At 41.4% G+C, this 16,507-nt stretch overlaps 2 pseudogenes; both read right to left on the reverse strand.

Moving 5' to 3' along the window:
• Nucleotides 1-3,993: 3,993 nt before the first annotated feature.
• Nucleotides 3,994-4,889, reverse strand: LOC147956958 (uncharacterized; annotated as a pseudogene).
• A 1,451-nt stretch (nucleotides 4,890-6,340) lies between these two features.
• LOC125526540 (disease resistance protein RGA5-like) lies at nucleotides 6,341-15,373 on the reverse strand (annotated as a pseudogene).
• Nucleotides 15,374-16,507: the final 1,134 nt, after the last annotated feature.

Genomic DNA, 16,507 nt, shown 5'->3' on the forward strand with positions numbered 1-16,507 from the left:
AGTGGGGGTGGGAGATGGAATGGCTTAGCAGTAGCGCGTTATAGAAAAAAGGCGCTACTGCTAAACGACCTAGCAGTAGCGCCTTTCACAAAGAACGCGCTACTGCTATGTGTCAGCATGTAAAAATAGACATAAAAAATACATTGATCATCAATGATCTTTTTGTGTACAATCTGATTTGTCAATATGAGTCCTGACCAGTTAAGGAACTGGTGAAGACTCTTATTGCGGCCACAAATTCTACACATAGAGTTCAATGAAGATCAAGTGCTTGTGAAAGTTTGAGAAGTAACATATTTAAGGTGGTACAAACTCTCTTCAGGGAGCAAGGTGGGACTAAATTTTTGTAGTAAACTTAGCAGTAGCGCTCTTCATGTTAACGCGCTGCTCCTAGAACTAGCCTCGTGGCGGCGTCGTGGCAATTATAGCAGTAGTGCATCTTAGAGCGGGCGCGCTACTGATACATTTACTTCAGCAGCGACTTTTGTGCGCGCGCGCTACTGCTACTTAGCAGCAGCGCCTTATTTTAAAGCGCGCTGCTGGTAAGATTCTGTGTATAGGCTTTTCCCTAGTAGTGTTGATTCATAGGATCAAATCCTATACAAGTTTCCTCTAAGAATTCCTTTGTACTCATAGGATAGGAATATCATGAATAGAAAAGTTAATGGAAATAAGATGACATGCATCTCAATTCCTTAGGAAAAGTAACTAAATTCTATTAATGTGTGTGAATCTAAGAAGCCTTAGCTAATCATTTTGATCGTTTGTATATACCTCTAAACACTGATAATGAAAATAAAGTGTGTTGTTTATCTAAAAGAAACAAGATACTGCCTTCATAAAACCACATTTTCAAACCACCGAAAATTAAGCTCTGTAAGAGCAACTGTAAGTGATTCCATATAACTTTCAAATTCCAAAATAACTTGTTGTATTGAGAGTTAGCTCACTCTAGTAGATCCCAAAAAGTTGCTTAACCACCGATAGCTCCTATTTTTTTTGTAGTTGCGGAAGTGTTATTCCTATTTTCATAAACTACTACTTCATTATTTAAGCTAGTTGCACTCTCTTTGTTTCATAGAAGGGGAAAAATCATTCTACAAATATTGTGTTCTTCCTCATTTATTTAACTTGTACATCTCTTATTAACCAAGGTGTATTCAGATAGCACACACATTATTACAATTACCAATTATTGTTTTCATCGTACTACATTCCTATTTTATTAAACTTTTACTCCCTATTTTTTGCAGGAAAAATTTCTGATCTAAACTCTTCATGATTGATGGCAACTTGTACTATTGTGTGCTCTTGATCTAAGTTCCGAACATTTTTTTAATGCTTCATTTCTACTTTTATGTCTGCAAAATATTAATTCTGAATTGAACTTATAACAATAAATAAGTCACCTTTTGTTTATTGATGTTTCTCTTCACTAAAATTGCTTAAACTCCTCTAGCCTTACAAACTCTCTGAACAATTGTTTCTTCTCCCACTTCATCATGTTGGTACTAATCTTTGGATCAATGGTTCAAGAATCATTTGCTCAAAATTGGATTCTCTACCTTGATGTCTGCTCGCTCGTAATGTACCAACATCTTATCATTTGAATGTTTTAGTTTTGTAAGTGCATGCTTCTCTCTCTGTCATCTCCTTTGTTTGGATGAATCTTCTACATCTATATAGGTACCCCCCCCCCCACTAACGTATTTCTCATAACATACAAGCATGCCACCTCAGAATGCAACATGCAAGGGAAAAACTCCACCTCAACACGCAACCATGCATAGGAAAACCGTTACTTCAACATGCAATCATGCATGAGAATTTCCATGCTATCATGCTATTTATAGATTGTAATTTTTTTACAACTATAGAATAATAAAACAGAGTAAATCATATGTATTTTTAGTTTTAGTTCTCATATACCTACTCCAAATATTCATGTTTCGTACACCAATATAACTAAAATATATTGCAAAAAATGCTCGCAGCAACGTGCAGGTTATCATCTATTATATGTAGTTTGCATGCATGGGAGATATACATAAATGTTGATGGGAAATAATTAATCCTACCCGGGGTCTCACTTGTCCTAAAATGGCTGGCCAACACAAGTCCAAACCAGTCAACAAAGTCTAGGAGAATGAACAAAAATCCATGCCATTGATTCAAGCAAATTTTTATCACTAAAAGCTAAAAAATAGGTAAAACAAAAAATGCAAAAAATAGCAATTAAAATAAGTAATAAATTTAGCCTAATATGGGCCAAGCAAAACCGTTGGTTGAAGAACTAAACTCATATTATTATTATTTACAGTTGTGCGTGTTGCCCGATTCATTGCCTGTGACATAATCATCCAGAACACGGCGGGTGATCCCGATAACCATCAAGTCGTCGTTATACTAGTCGAGTTTAATTATTCGGTCTTTTTAACCTTGTTAGACTTAAGAGTCTGCAAATATGATTTGCTCAATCGATGTAATCATAACAGTAGCATGACGCTGGCTTCAGTGTCAGTCACCTAATCGACTAATATGTCTTTTATATCTTAGCAATGCGGGCGTGCCACACTATATAGCATAAACGGTGTGGTGTATACGTGTACTGTGTAGTGCGAGATGTGATCATTGCATTGATTTATACTTAATATTTTTACTACTTACATCTCATTATCACCAAATGTAACTAGTATTTTCATTATATCTAACAATGTTTACCCCATAGTCTTATTACTAATATTTTAAAAAATCAAACCTTGAGTGTGTACAATAAAAACTTCCACCATTATAAATGTAATAAGGAAAGTAGAAAACCATTTTATCATGGAAATTTTGTTATTAAAAAATTAGTTTGGGTTATTCATCGAAATAAATTTCAAAGATCCAAGTATAGACAAAGCACAGTAAGTGACAATATCGCATGTATCCATCTGTGGATTAATTAGTTCTATTTATTTAGGCATAACAAAATCGAGCCATTTGTCGGGTTTATTTTGGGTGGTTCGCATATGCATTGTCCTTGCCATTTTATATGTATTATAGCGTGCTTATATGTTGTGCGTGTTTAATCTATAAATATCTTGATTGTGGATTCTGCGATGCACGGGTCTAATAATAGATTCTATTTGTTTCATCCCCAGTTTCGCGTTTAGTTAGGTCATCTTTCGTACTATTATATATCAGCAGTGTTTAGTGATGTCTGATCCATGTGTGGTTACATTGTACTTTATACGCAGTCTAAACAATATAGTGTCTGATTTTCAACCATTGCCATGTAACAGAGTTTTTTTTTTTCATATTAGTAGATGATGTAATAAATATGTTATCGAATAGAAATTATCTCCCTCCAAAATAAAAAATATTCACCAGCGAAGCAGATATAAACTCGCGAGTTCTTTTTGTATAAGAACTAAAATTGGCATGTCTTGGTAGGTATGCCACAACTGTATCATCAAAGTTTAGCTTTAGAGCGGGTATGTGTGATAACAAAGGTAATGCAATTGAATTTAAATGCATTTCCATGAGAGCATGCAATACGCAAAATATCTATTTAATTGTAAATGGGAGTTATCCCCAAAACCCTCTAGGAGTAGTATAATGGTATGAAAATGATGCGACTAGTAAAATTGTAACAAAAACGAAAGGAAGCTAATAGTGAGAAGAGCATAAGTTTTTCGCGAATTCCTTTGCATATATTCAAATTCATCCACTATCTAATTCCACTAATCTATGTTCTTTTTTTTTAAATCCAAATCAATGGATGCTTGAACATGGAAGTAATCCCCTTCCTTGGGGATAGATCTGTGATAATATCTCCAAAGTAGGGGCCGGTACGAAAATATGTGTGGCACATGCTGTGGATTGCGGTTGGGTTTGTTTCTACGTAGAAATCTAACGGAAGACTAACTGGGGAACATTCTCCTCAGGAAGATTCGGCAGCCGCAGTCGTCGAATTATGCAAACAAGGAAGGAAACAATAGCCCACGAGAATCAAGACGGCGGGAGGGGCAAGAGGAAAGGTGGGAGGAAGGGCGTGCGGCAGAGAGGGTAGGTGCGGTGGCCGTGCGCAGCCTAGCGGTCAAGGCAGCCACGGTGGAGGACGTGACGGCACCCCCGCGGCAGGCGCATCCACGCGGCGCCATGGAAGTCGGCGAGGCACACCGTGCAGCCCTCAGGGAGGAGCGCCGAGTCGTCTCCGGTACTGGATGCGGAGAACGCGTCGAAGAGCACGGCCGGGGCGTGCTCCTCAAGCTCCTCGAGGCCTGGTCTTCATGGTAATGCTCCTGGTGGTGCGTCGAGGTAGTGGAGTGGTGGAAGCTGAGGTCATCGTCAGTGCGGGCGCCTGCGGGGCAGAGCAACCAGGAGGAGAGACGGTGGAGGTGATCAAGCAGGAAGACGAGGTTGAGCAGCAGCCTCGGCACCTCCGCGTACACCGGCGCAGGGAACCCCCATTCCCTTGCCGGAGAAGAAGTATCCTTTTGCAAACTTACAGACAAATACAAAAGGTGGAGAGCGAGAGCTAGCGAGAGATGATGATGATAAGGAGGAGGAGGTGTCTCACATGGCAGAAAAAGCTAGCTCTGCCGTTTATAAGGAGAAGAAGCAGCAGCAGCGGAGCTAGGGAGCTAAAGGAGCTGGACGGGGGGAGGAGAAGAGCATTGTGTGGCTATAGGGGTGTGGGTTGCAGGATGGCGACAGGCCGACAGAGATGTACTACAGTCGATGTATAGGTGACACAGGAGTACGTGTCCGTCAGAGCGCCTTAGCCCCGGCTAGGAGATCCGGCGCCACCGCGCCCTGCAAGTTGGGCCGGCCCACGAAACGCGTCGACCAACAAACTCGCGCGAAAAAATGGTTGCTACAGGATTCGAACTCCTGACGTTCATTGCACGTGCGAGCTCCCTAACCACTAGTTACCAGCCTTGAGTGATTTGTAGCAGCCTAAAATACCTAATAACACAGTCGCAACGCTATTTGTTGCACATAACCATGTACAGTATTGCTTAAAAGAATTTGGAAAAAAAATTCGTGATAGTTCATGGATTTGGAAAAAAATTCATCATTTTTGAAGAAAAGTTGTCAAACTTGAAAAAAGTTCATCGATTTTCAATAAGTGTTCATCAACTTTTTAAAAATGTTCATCGAAATTAAAAAAAATTCCATGGATTTTCAAAAACAAATCTACAAATTTGAAAATTTTCGTCAATTTGAAAAAAAGTTCATCAATGTTCATCAAAGTTTGTTGAATTTGAAAAAAAATTCATCGAATTTCAAAAAGTTCATTAAACCTTAAAAAAAGTGCATCGAATTTCAAAAAAGTTCAGCGAATCTGAAAAAAAGTTCATCAATTTGAAGAAAAAGTTCACGAATTATAATAAAAATCATTGATCCTGGAAGAATGAAAAAGAAAAAACATAAACGAATAAAGGAAAAAAAAGAAAAAGGAACTTTGAAATAAGAAAAAGAAGTAAAAGTATGTTAGCGATCACGTTGGGCAAGGTGGCGTGATGGTTAGTGCCGGTTAGCTCGAAGTAGAGGTCGGTAGTTTGATCCCCTGCATGTGAGCTCTTTTTTTTGCGTCTAGATACACAAAGGAACACAGGGTGAGATGGGCCAGCCTAAATATAAGTCTTAGATTCTAATATGGACTACATACTGAGTAAAATGAGCGAATCTACACTCTAAAATATATCTATATACATCCGTATGTAGTCCATATTGAAATCTCTAGAAAGACTTATATTTAGAAACAGAGGGAGTGTTAAACAAAATCTGATTTTTTTTTTGTTGTTGCCACAAACATGTTTTGAGTGTTTTAGCTGCACGCAAATTTCATGAAGAAATGACATTTGCGGAGGTCCGACAGAATGACAACATAGTCTGTGCCCCTATCAGAGGATGATTTACTGAAGCACTTGAGCCCAGTAATCAAATTATATGGGGAATGCTATCACATCGACCCTCCCAAAAAAAATTGTTATCAGATCACAACAGACAGGCAATGTAACAATTATATACACTGGAATAAATGTTAACATCCTGTAAAAGACTTCAATATAACTTTTGAATTTCTTTGACTAAAGCAAGTAATCTTGCATGGAATCTGTTTATTTGTACAAGAATTGCACATTTCGACAGGCAGCAACCAAATCATATGAGTTGGTGTGTGCTCTACCACAGATAAATGAAGGTGATCCAGTTGAATACAATCCATTCCAAGAGTGTGCAAAACACAAAATAACAAGAAATCATGAGGTAGCCCAAACCCCTTGAGAAGATTCGGTCTGATTGCTTGTCCTGCGAGATTATCGCGAAATATTACCATTTCCTTCTGATTCTACCGGTGCGTCAGGCTCGAGACACAACTATTAGAATCAGCTGATGCCGGCATGACAGCTCTTGTCGCATGCGCAGAAATCTCGCCATGCCTCTGGTAATCAATGAAAAGCCGTGCACCGGCGCGGGAAAAGAAGAAAGTGTCGCCCGCGTTGAGGAACTTCCCCTTGACAAAGTGGCTCCACCCCTTGGCCATTATGTACCTCTTGCTGCTGTTTCGATAGGAGTACCGAAAGTGCCAGAGCTTGCCCCCGCGGTTCTCGAAGCTGAGCATGCGACCCTTCTCCAGCGGAAAGTACTTCTCCGCAAAGTGCTTCAGGATCACCAACCGCTTCCGCTCCCCCACGTCGCTCGGTCTCAGCACCTGCTCGAACATGTGCTCCTGCCCCTCATCACCGCCGCATTTAATCTGTGTAAGTTTTGGTGTATTTCTGGAAAATAATGACTGGTTAGTGCACCTTCTTTGGTGAAGTAACTTTATTAACTTGACGGCAAAACTTCTCTAGTAGCACAAGTTGAGCGACAAATATACCTGGAACATGCAGAATCAAAGAGGACTCAGGTGATCTGATTACAACAACCATTTAGCTTCGTTAGAACATGAAGGATTAAATCAGGTCAACTGAAGAATCTAAGTCAAAGTAAAGGAGGGCATATTTCTTCGTTTTTACAAGGAACATTAGTACCTTCGATCAGCTGGCCTATCCAATCTCTTTTCATATTCATCTGGTCGATTGTCGTATAGTTGTTGTTTCTGTTTTCTGCTAGCATCAAACATAATCCACCAACGGCATGTTGATTGTAGGATTGCTCGGATGATTACTAATGAAGGTCCTCAAGGCATACTCCAAATCAGAAGCTGCACCCCCAAATTTTGCGGAAATCTTTCTAAGTCCTGGCATATGTTTGATGCTAATAACTGCAGTACCACATTCATGTTTTATTTTGCATCGGCCCTCGCCAAAAAAGAGAGGTTGGCCCATTGGTGGGATGGCATCGAAAACTAGCTTGAGCTTCAAGAGATTAGGCATTGCATCTGGCTCAAAATTTAGGCAAGCTATACTACTCGTGCACCTCAAATTGAAGTACTTGAGAACTGAGAACCCGGACGCCTTGTCAAAGATGATCTTGTGAATGGGTGCCGTCTCCACATACAGTGACAGAGCAGTGAGGGCGCGCAACCCTCCGAGTATATCAACAAAAATTATCTTTAGTTCCCTAACTGGAATCTTCAAAGTGCATAGGTTGCCATGTTTCTCAATCCAAGGAGGAATTTGTGAGAATATGCAGCAGCTGTGCGGCGAGAACTCAAATCTCTGGAGAAGGGGCGGGGGTGCCATGTGAAACCATGGAATGGTCACTTTTGAAGTGTCAGGATCCACAGTATTTTTAACTGAAGAACCATGAGCCACAACCATAATTTTCAGGTTGCCATGTCCTCCGAGTAAAGAACCCAGAACTTCCACGCTTGTCTGCAGATGGTCAAAAGAAGGTGATATAGAAAAATAAGAGGTAAGGTGAAGATCCTGCAGGTAGTTCAGCTTGCCAAGGCTCCACTCACGGATAACAGAGCCACTCATGCTACCGATCCAATCCAGCAGCTTTGTGTCAACAGGAACAATCAGGTGCAGCAAGTGTGGGAGATGTATAATATCCCATGGAACAGCAGTGATTCTTGTTGCGTCCATAATATCAAATGTTTCCAAACATCTCAGGGCTCGCATACGATTTGGCAGTTTTATGCAGACATCACTTGCAATCTTCAAATATCTCAGGTGAAACAGTTCCGAAATCCCAGTGAGGTCTATGGAGTTGTCATCGTCACCATGACCAAATAGTTGAAGGTTTAGCACACGAAGAAGCTTGAATTCTCCAATAAAAGGCATACACTCCAAAAAATCTAAGTGACCGAACTTGTGACTTTGTGATGTTTGCTGGTGTCTTGGCATATTTTGCATCGCCAAAGACAAGAGATAGTCGACAAACGTTATGAGAAAGTGCTATATTCTTCCGATTGCAATCTAGTACCACAATGAAATTCTCTTCTGCAGACTTGTGTGCAATAAGATCACATACGACGTCATGAACTGTACAGGACAACACCTTATTGTTGTAGTTGATATACAAAGGTTGGATGAATCTTCTATCAATAAGTTCATCGAAATAGATACCTGCAGCTTCCTCTATCATCTCTTGATCTTGCTCTTCCCCTTTTCTTGTGGCAATAAACCTTTCAGCCACCCATTGCTTCACCAGATCATCCTTCCAGACTATGGAGCCCTCGGGATACATATGAAGATACAGCAAAAATGTCTTAAGATAAATAGGAAGATTATTGTAGCTGAGATTCAACACTTGTCTCATTCTTTCTGAAGTAGAACTTGACCACAAATGGAGCTCCTTTACAGTACCCCTAAATGAATATGGGCCCTCCGTTTCTCTTGATCCAACGATTGATGTCTACAGGTACTCCAAGGTGTGTCTGAGAGAGTACCAACGAAAAAAAGTGTGGGAGTACCTCCTGCTAGGGGGTAAAAAGGTAAACTCATTCTTATTATTATTCCCGTATTGGTGCATCACGGCTGATACATAATAGCTATTCGACTCGATTGCTAGAACCCTAACTCTTGTCCCTGAAAAAAGAAAAGAAAAAAGAACCCTAATTCCAATAGGACAGGCGCCAGAGGCCACTGTGGAAAAAGACAACCATTGGGGCACGAACTTGCCAGAATGGCATCGACTGGGAATGGTCGCCGACTAGGGGTGGGCAGCGCCGCCGCCGCTGCCGCGGCGGACGCATTTGCAAGAGCCATCTTTCTTGCGCAATTGGAAACTCGCCCGCGCGCTGAAGCAGGATGAGTAGGGCGAGGCGGGATCATCAGGCTGGATGTAGATCTATCATGGCGGCACTACAGGTGTACGAATGTGCAGTTGATCTGACCGATTTGGTTCAGTATGGAGGGACGGGGAGCGGCTGCTTTGATTAGACTATGTCGGTCTGATGAACGAACTTCTTGCGAGCCTGATCTCTCTTGGTGTATTCCACTATATTTGGGTGTTAATTTCCTTTGTACATGTTAGTTTAGATATTAGGTATTGATAACTCCCGAACATTCGGGTTTTCTGGACATGGAGCCGAACGCGCTCGAACCGTTTGCACAAATCTTGATGCTCTCCCATTGCCACGTCATCACAGGAGACTCGTTCGGGTTGAGAGCGAATTGACGTGAATGATTTTTTACTCCCCTACCTTATCCTTTCCCCAGCGAGCTCTGCCTCACCCACTCCCCATTCTGGCGATTACAGCGGAAGGGTCCTTCGGCGAATGGAGCAGAGGCGTGTGGGGCGCGAGTGCTGCGGCGAGGGTGCGGGACGGCGACGTCCGCCGGGCACCACGCTGCGGCCCTGAGAGAGGAGGCGACGGTGAGGATGCGGCCCGCGGGAGGAGGCGACAATGAGTGCGGCGGCAAAGTTGCGGCCTTTGAGGAGAAGGCGACAGCGAGTGTGGCGGCGAGGTCGCGGCCCGCGAGGAGGAGGTGGCGGCCAGCAGAAGCTGTTCCTACGAGTTGGAGCTCGTCCCGCGCGGGATGCACGACCAGGTGCATTCCGGCATCATGCGCGCGCGAGAGCCGCGTCCCGGAGCGAGAGCAGCGTGGCGGTCCCGGTCGTGCCGGCCACCACATCCTGGCGCTTGCCAGGCCCTGGCAACGCGGTCAGCGGGGACCAGTTCGCGGCGTTGCTTTGCCGGGTCGTGCGAGTGCGGCGGTGAGGATGCACGAGGTCTGCATCTAGCCGGTAGCTATGGAGGCTGCCGCGACACACGAGGGAGGAGCATCTACTGATGGGGGCGAAGGCTGGTTGCTCCCGTTGTCACGCACGGTCGCTGAGGGGAGCCGACGGCTATGGAGGACGTCGAGCGGGGGTGGCAGTCATTCCCGCTTCTGCTCCAAGTGCATCAATGGCGTCGTCAGCCGTTGACCCCCTCCATTTTTGGCACTTCATCGAGGTACAAGATGCATCCATCCATCTCATCAATGCGATAATTGTTGAAGCCGCAAGTCTGATTGATCGATCCACTCCATCAGTGTTGTTTCAGTTCCTGCCATGCTTTGTTTCAATTGTGTTTTTGCACTGCCATTCAGTACAAGTAGTAGAAGTGTAGAACAGATTGCCAAGCATATCGGACATTCATAATTGCTGCTAATCGACCTCATCCGATGTTGCTTTCATGTTGATTCAATCAAATCTAATCGATCGTTCGAGTCAATCTCTATTTTGGTTCTGTAGTGTGATATTTTGGCTGGGTGGTTCATTGCACATGGCCATACAAATGAAGAAGAAACGAAGCCTACAATCATTGACTACATCAAGCATACGATGGCAAACAAATTTTTTGGCCATGGCAATTGAAACTTTTTTGTTTTTGCCATGGAATATTTACTTTTATTGCCAAGACAAAGACAATTCTTTGGCAAATAACCATGGCAAATTTAGTTCATAGATCACGGAAAAGTTTAGTTCATAGACCATGGGAAAAATGGCAAAATTGCCATGGCAAACATGTCAAAATTCTTTTTTAAGACGTTCAAAAACATGACAAACTTAAGATGTTTACAAACATGGCAAACATGTCAATTTTTTTATTATTTTTAAGATGTTCAAAAACATGGCAAACTTGCCATGGCAACTTAAGATGTACAAAAACATAGCAGCCTAAGGTATTCAAAAACATGGCAAACTTGTCATGGCAACTAAAAGATTTTTTTATAGATGTGTTTTTTGCCATGGCAACTAATTTTTTTTATAGATGTGTTATTTGTCACGGCAACTAAAATCATTTCTTGCCATGGCAACTAAAAGAATTTTTTATAGATGTGTTTTTTGCCATGGCAACTAAAAGATTTTTTTTTATAGATGTGTTTTTTGTCACGGCAACTAAAATCATTTATTGCCATGGTTCGTTGTATCCTTGCTAAAGTCTATCCAAGAATGTTTTGCCATGTCAATTACAATTTTATGAGATGATGCAAATAGAGTTCATTGTCATGGCAATTTTTATTTTGTGCATCATGACATCTCTAGCGCATGGACCATGCCAAATTTTTGTAGCAATGGCATGGTGAAATTATTTATTTTTTGCAACATGGCAAATTTAATTTTATAGCCATGGCAAATTTACCCTGTTTTTGCCATGGCAATTTTACCTTTTCTTTTGCCAATGCCAAATTAACCTTTATTATTTTGCCATGGCAACTTACCCTTTAGATACATGGCAATTTACTTTTTTTACATACATGGCAATTTTTTTTACTTTTACTACTGCTCATGCCAAATTTACTTCTTTACTTGCCATGGCAATATAACTTTTACATCCATGTCAAATTTTACCTTTTATTTGCCATGGCATTTTTCAATACACATTATTTTGTGTCTTTAGGTATATAGTAAAATTAACTTTTTTTTATTTTTGCCATGGCAAAAATTACCTTAATTGACATGTCAAATTTTAGCTAAATCACCATGGCAACTCTTAACTTTTATTTCCATGGAAAATTTAACTTTTTTATTTTTACTATGGCAAATTTACCTATATCGCCGTGGAAAATATTTAACTTTTATTACCATGATAAATTTAGCTTGTTTCCCCATGGCAAATTTTTATTTCATTCACTATATAGCATGGCAACTTTTTGGTCGTCTACTCTGGATTTTCTAAATTATTTTTCATGAGTTTTTTGCCATCTCTTTTTCAACAAATCCATGTATCTGTTGCATTTTTTAAAAAGTTGCCATTTGTTTTATTGAAAAAGTCTCCTAATTTTGCCATCTTTTTTTGAAGAAAAACTTACTAAACTTGCCATGTGTGAACGTTTCATTATAGGTAGTGCGATATTTTTTTGAATCCATGGTAAATTTATGTTTTGAGATCGTGGACCGTAGCAAATCCCCTTCTTTTTCTTTAATTTTCATGATGCAAATTTTATTCTTTAGTGCCATGGAAATTGTATTTTTTAAACATGGCAATTTATACTACCACACCATGGCAAATTCCTCACACATAATTTTGTGTTCAAATTGTGCATACAATCTATCGAAATTTAATTAAAAATAGCATGGCATTTTTTTACTATGAATCTTCCATGGCAATTTGTTTTTGTTTCGATGATGGAAATTGCCATGACTATTTTTCTTTTGCTTTTAGAGTTGATGACATTTTTGTTAGGTAGCAGTGCAAAATCTGGGCTTTAATCTGCCACAGCAAAAAAAAAGTTGGGCTTTCTTCAGCTACCGGGCTGTAGGGTCGACAGGTGGGGGCGTGGGGCGTTCGTGCTGGGGGCCTCTCCTCCCGAACGAATTCGTTCGGAGCGATCTACCCTCCAGTATGAACGATTCATTCGGTCTGGTGCCTCCCCAGACCGAACGTTCGGCTGTTATTGGTGTCCATCCGAGAACTTGTAGCCAAGTTTAATCGGTCCAGCGCAAAGAAACCATATCCATCGATTGATTGGTACAACTTTTTTATCCTTCGATTTGTGAGACCAACATGGGTTGCTAACTTGATATCCATCGCTCTCAATCGGTGCCTATGACAAAGAGCAGATGGCAGGCGGCAATGGGTCGGTCCGGTCGTCATGGAGACATAACTACTCTACGGCTGTGTTAGTGATAGGACACATGATTTGATTAAAAATAGAAAAGGGCCTAATTAAGAGGAGGAAAGACTAAACTACCCTTGTAAGTGGAGGGTCAGATTTAAGTGGTACTCCATCTCTGCTTGAGGGAGTACCAGGGTACCGTAAAAAAGCTCCACAAATGGGACCTCAACATATCACGTATGTATGTCAGCAAATCCAGTGATACTGCTGTCTGCTGGTTTGCCAAATGCCTAGCTATGTTGATTATCGCTAGCGGCAAACCACCACATATATCAATAATTTCATTTGAGACTTGTTTGAATTCTGTTGGACAGTCATTTTTAGAACCAAAAAGCCTCTTAAAGAATAGCATTCTTGAGTGATCATCATCGAGAGGTTTCATCTCGAAAACATGCTTCGGGTGATCACAGCAACATGTTAATGCAACATCCTCAATCTGTGTAGTTACTATAATTCTGCTGCCATGGCTTCTGTCTGGAAAAGCAAATTTAATAATGTCCCATACTGATGCATCCCACAAATCATCAATAACAACTAAATACCTGCATGCCAAGAATTCACACCCATTAGATTATACAGATTGTGTCAGGCTAATAGTAAAATTGATGTTTACTGGATTAAAATTGATGTTTACTGGATTAACATAAAGTAAAATAAATAGCATAATGAACCTGGGTTAACAGTACCTTTTATCTTGCAGATGTTTGCTGATGCCAAGCTCATTAGAACTGGCAGGTAGTGGCTGCTTCTGGTGGAGTTGCGAGAACAAGTCAAGGAAAAGTCTCTTCATATCAAGTTTTTTGGACACTCGGATGAAAGCTCTGTACTCGAATTGCATTCCAATTATTTCATACAACACATTGGCAAGTGTAGTTTTACCCAGACACCCAGATCCAAGAATAGATACCACCTTGCGCTGCTGCTGACCTGCTGCGTCATTAGCGGCCAGTGAGTTGATAAACTCATTCATACGGCAATTGATTACAATTTGTGCAGCTTCTTCATAGGGCATTGGAAGCATACTGCCAGTGGACAAGAATCTACGCTTCAAGGTGCTGCAAGACTGTATGCATCGTTCTGATGCAGAGGCCGGGGAGCACCCCCTTTTCGAAAAAAGGTGCTGCAACACTGGAGCTTATACCTGTCATGCCGTTCAATAGCCTCCCGGGCATAGATCCTGAACTCGGATATAGTTTCTGCAATCTTGGGCTTACTAGGAAGACGAGGGACACAAACATGAATGGTTCTACTGGTTTCCATACCATGTTCCGACACTTGCAGTGTGAATGCAACCTGTCTGTATCATCGGCAAATTGTATGCTTTGTGCATCGGCAAATTTTAGAAAATTCCTATTATTTTATTGTCACAATTGACGGGCGCAGCAACACGCGCCATCAATGATCTAGTGATGGAGTGAATGACGAGGAAGCTAATGAGGACATTGAGCCTAATAATTATGAACTTACTCAGGATTCAAAACTATCATTCAGTACCCAGTTTTGTAAAGCTCGGAAAGAGGAACTAAACACTAGGAAAAATATAGCGGAACAGCCCAGGAGATGCTACCGAATAAAGGATAAAGAGGACCACAAGGTGGAATATATTGCCATGGAAAGAGTTGCAACTAAGAATAATTATGGTGAGTCTCACATTCCTAAAATTGTGACATACTCCAATAATAGTCTTGTAATAAGGCGTCATGTGTGGGAGTGGATTTGGGTTGCTCTCTGCACATGATTGATTATAATATAAACCTTATTAAATCTATAGAACAAACATGAATTGATCTTGGGTTACAAGCTAGTATGCAACAATGGTTAAATGCAGCTGTAATACAATTGAAACGGGAAAACATGCCTTAGAGAATTTGCTGACTAATGATAAAAATAGTGATGTTTATACTTAAGGCGGTAGTTGGGATCACCTCAGGCAGGTTTTTTTGCAATAAGAAGAAGAAGAACATATCACCGCACAATTCTGGTTAGAGAGATGTTTTCAATATCAATGGTTTGGGTAAACATGATAAAGTAAAAAACATAGGCAAAATTAAGACTTACACCGGTCAAGGCATACTTTGGACACGTCTCTTCACATATTCGCGTTGCAAGCACATCACAGCGCTTTGTTATACACGAGCAAAAGTAGGGCATTATTTCAATCATGGGAGCATGAACCTGGGTAAATCCTTGCCTGCCGTTATCATCTAACCCAATCGCCTAGCTGTCATACAATATCGAGGGATTTGTCAGATTTAGCTCCGACAACAAGCAAAACCGTGTGCGTCATTGATCATCTGGACATGGAAGTCGATGACCGTCAATACCTTGTCGGCGATAGAGAATTTGTCCGGCTGACCATCGTCATCCAGATCATCCATCACTGCGATGCGCTTCTTTGCCTCTTTGAGAATGAGGCACTACAACATCTTATCCAAACCAAAAGCACGAACTTTCCTCCTCTCATCTGCCGATTTTACATTCGCCCGGTGCCCCCATCACGGCTCTTGTCCGCCATCTCCTCGTGCCAAGGTAGGACAAAGACTGGAGGTTTCTCACCTGGTTGAAGTCGAGCTCGATCCACTGACCGATTTCTCGCCGATGAATGGAGCGAGGTACTTCAAGATCGTGTCGCATGATCGGGAATCGCCTGCATGCCACCTTACCAGTTAAACCCTAGAAAATGGTCTGGGGTTGGCATTTCCCCCTCTTTTTTGGAAATGGAGGCGTACCCCCGGCCTGTGCATCATAATGATGCATGCAGCCATCTTATTAAAAGTTCACAAAGTAACACAAAGTCGTCACAGTATTACAGCTCGCAAGTGGAGCGAAAGAAAAATGAAAGTTGAAGCTGACAATCACAACCGGATGAAAAAATGAAGGATAAGGTCCCTAGACTCCTATCCTGTTATGCAACCGCCATCCGAACCGGTTGAGCATAGCCCGTGCTACCATCTCCCACTGGTTGCACCCAGTAACCAAAGGCTCACTGGATTCCATAGGAGTGAGTAAGGACCATGTACGGATCCATGCGGTAGCTCTGAAGATAACCTGCAAGAAAGTTAAATTGTGTTGTCTATTAAATATCAAATCATTCCTACAATTCCATATACCCCGTAGAAGTGCACATATTTCAATCCGAATACGAGCCGCAGTAGTATGTTCAACCCCAGTTAACCACATTCCAAACAACGATGCAATCTCAACTGGAGGATTTATGTTGAAGGCTATATGAATCGTTCTCCAAAGCTATTTGGCGAGTGGGCATTCAAGAAATAAATGTTGTATTGTTTCATCATGATCACAAAAACAACATGGTGTACTACCTACCCATCGCCTCTTGATTAAGTTGTCCTTGTTAAGAACTACTTGTTTGTGGACAAACCACATAAAAATTTTAATGCGCAAAGGAACCTTAATCTTCCAAATATGCAACGATCTCGAGATTGGGCCAGAATTACTCAAATCCATATAGAATGATTTTACCGTAGATATCCCATTCTTAGCTAATTTCC

The sequence above is a fragment of the Triticum urartu genome, chromosome 7A (genome assembly GCF_056163025.1).
Source record: "Triticum urartu cultivar PI428250 chromosome 7A, HENAU_Tu73, whole genome shotgun sequence".
In the NCBI taxonomy this organism is placed as follows: Eukaryota; Viridiplantae; Streptophyta; class Magnoliopsida; order Poales; family Poaceae; genus Triticum; species Triticum urartu.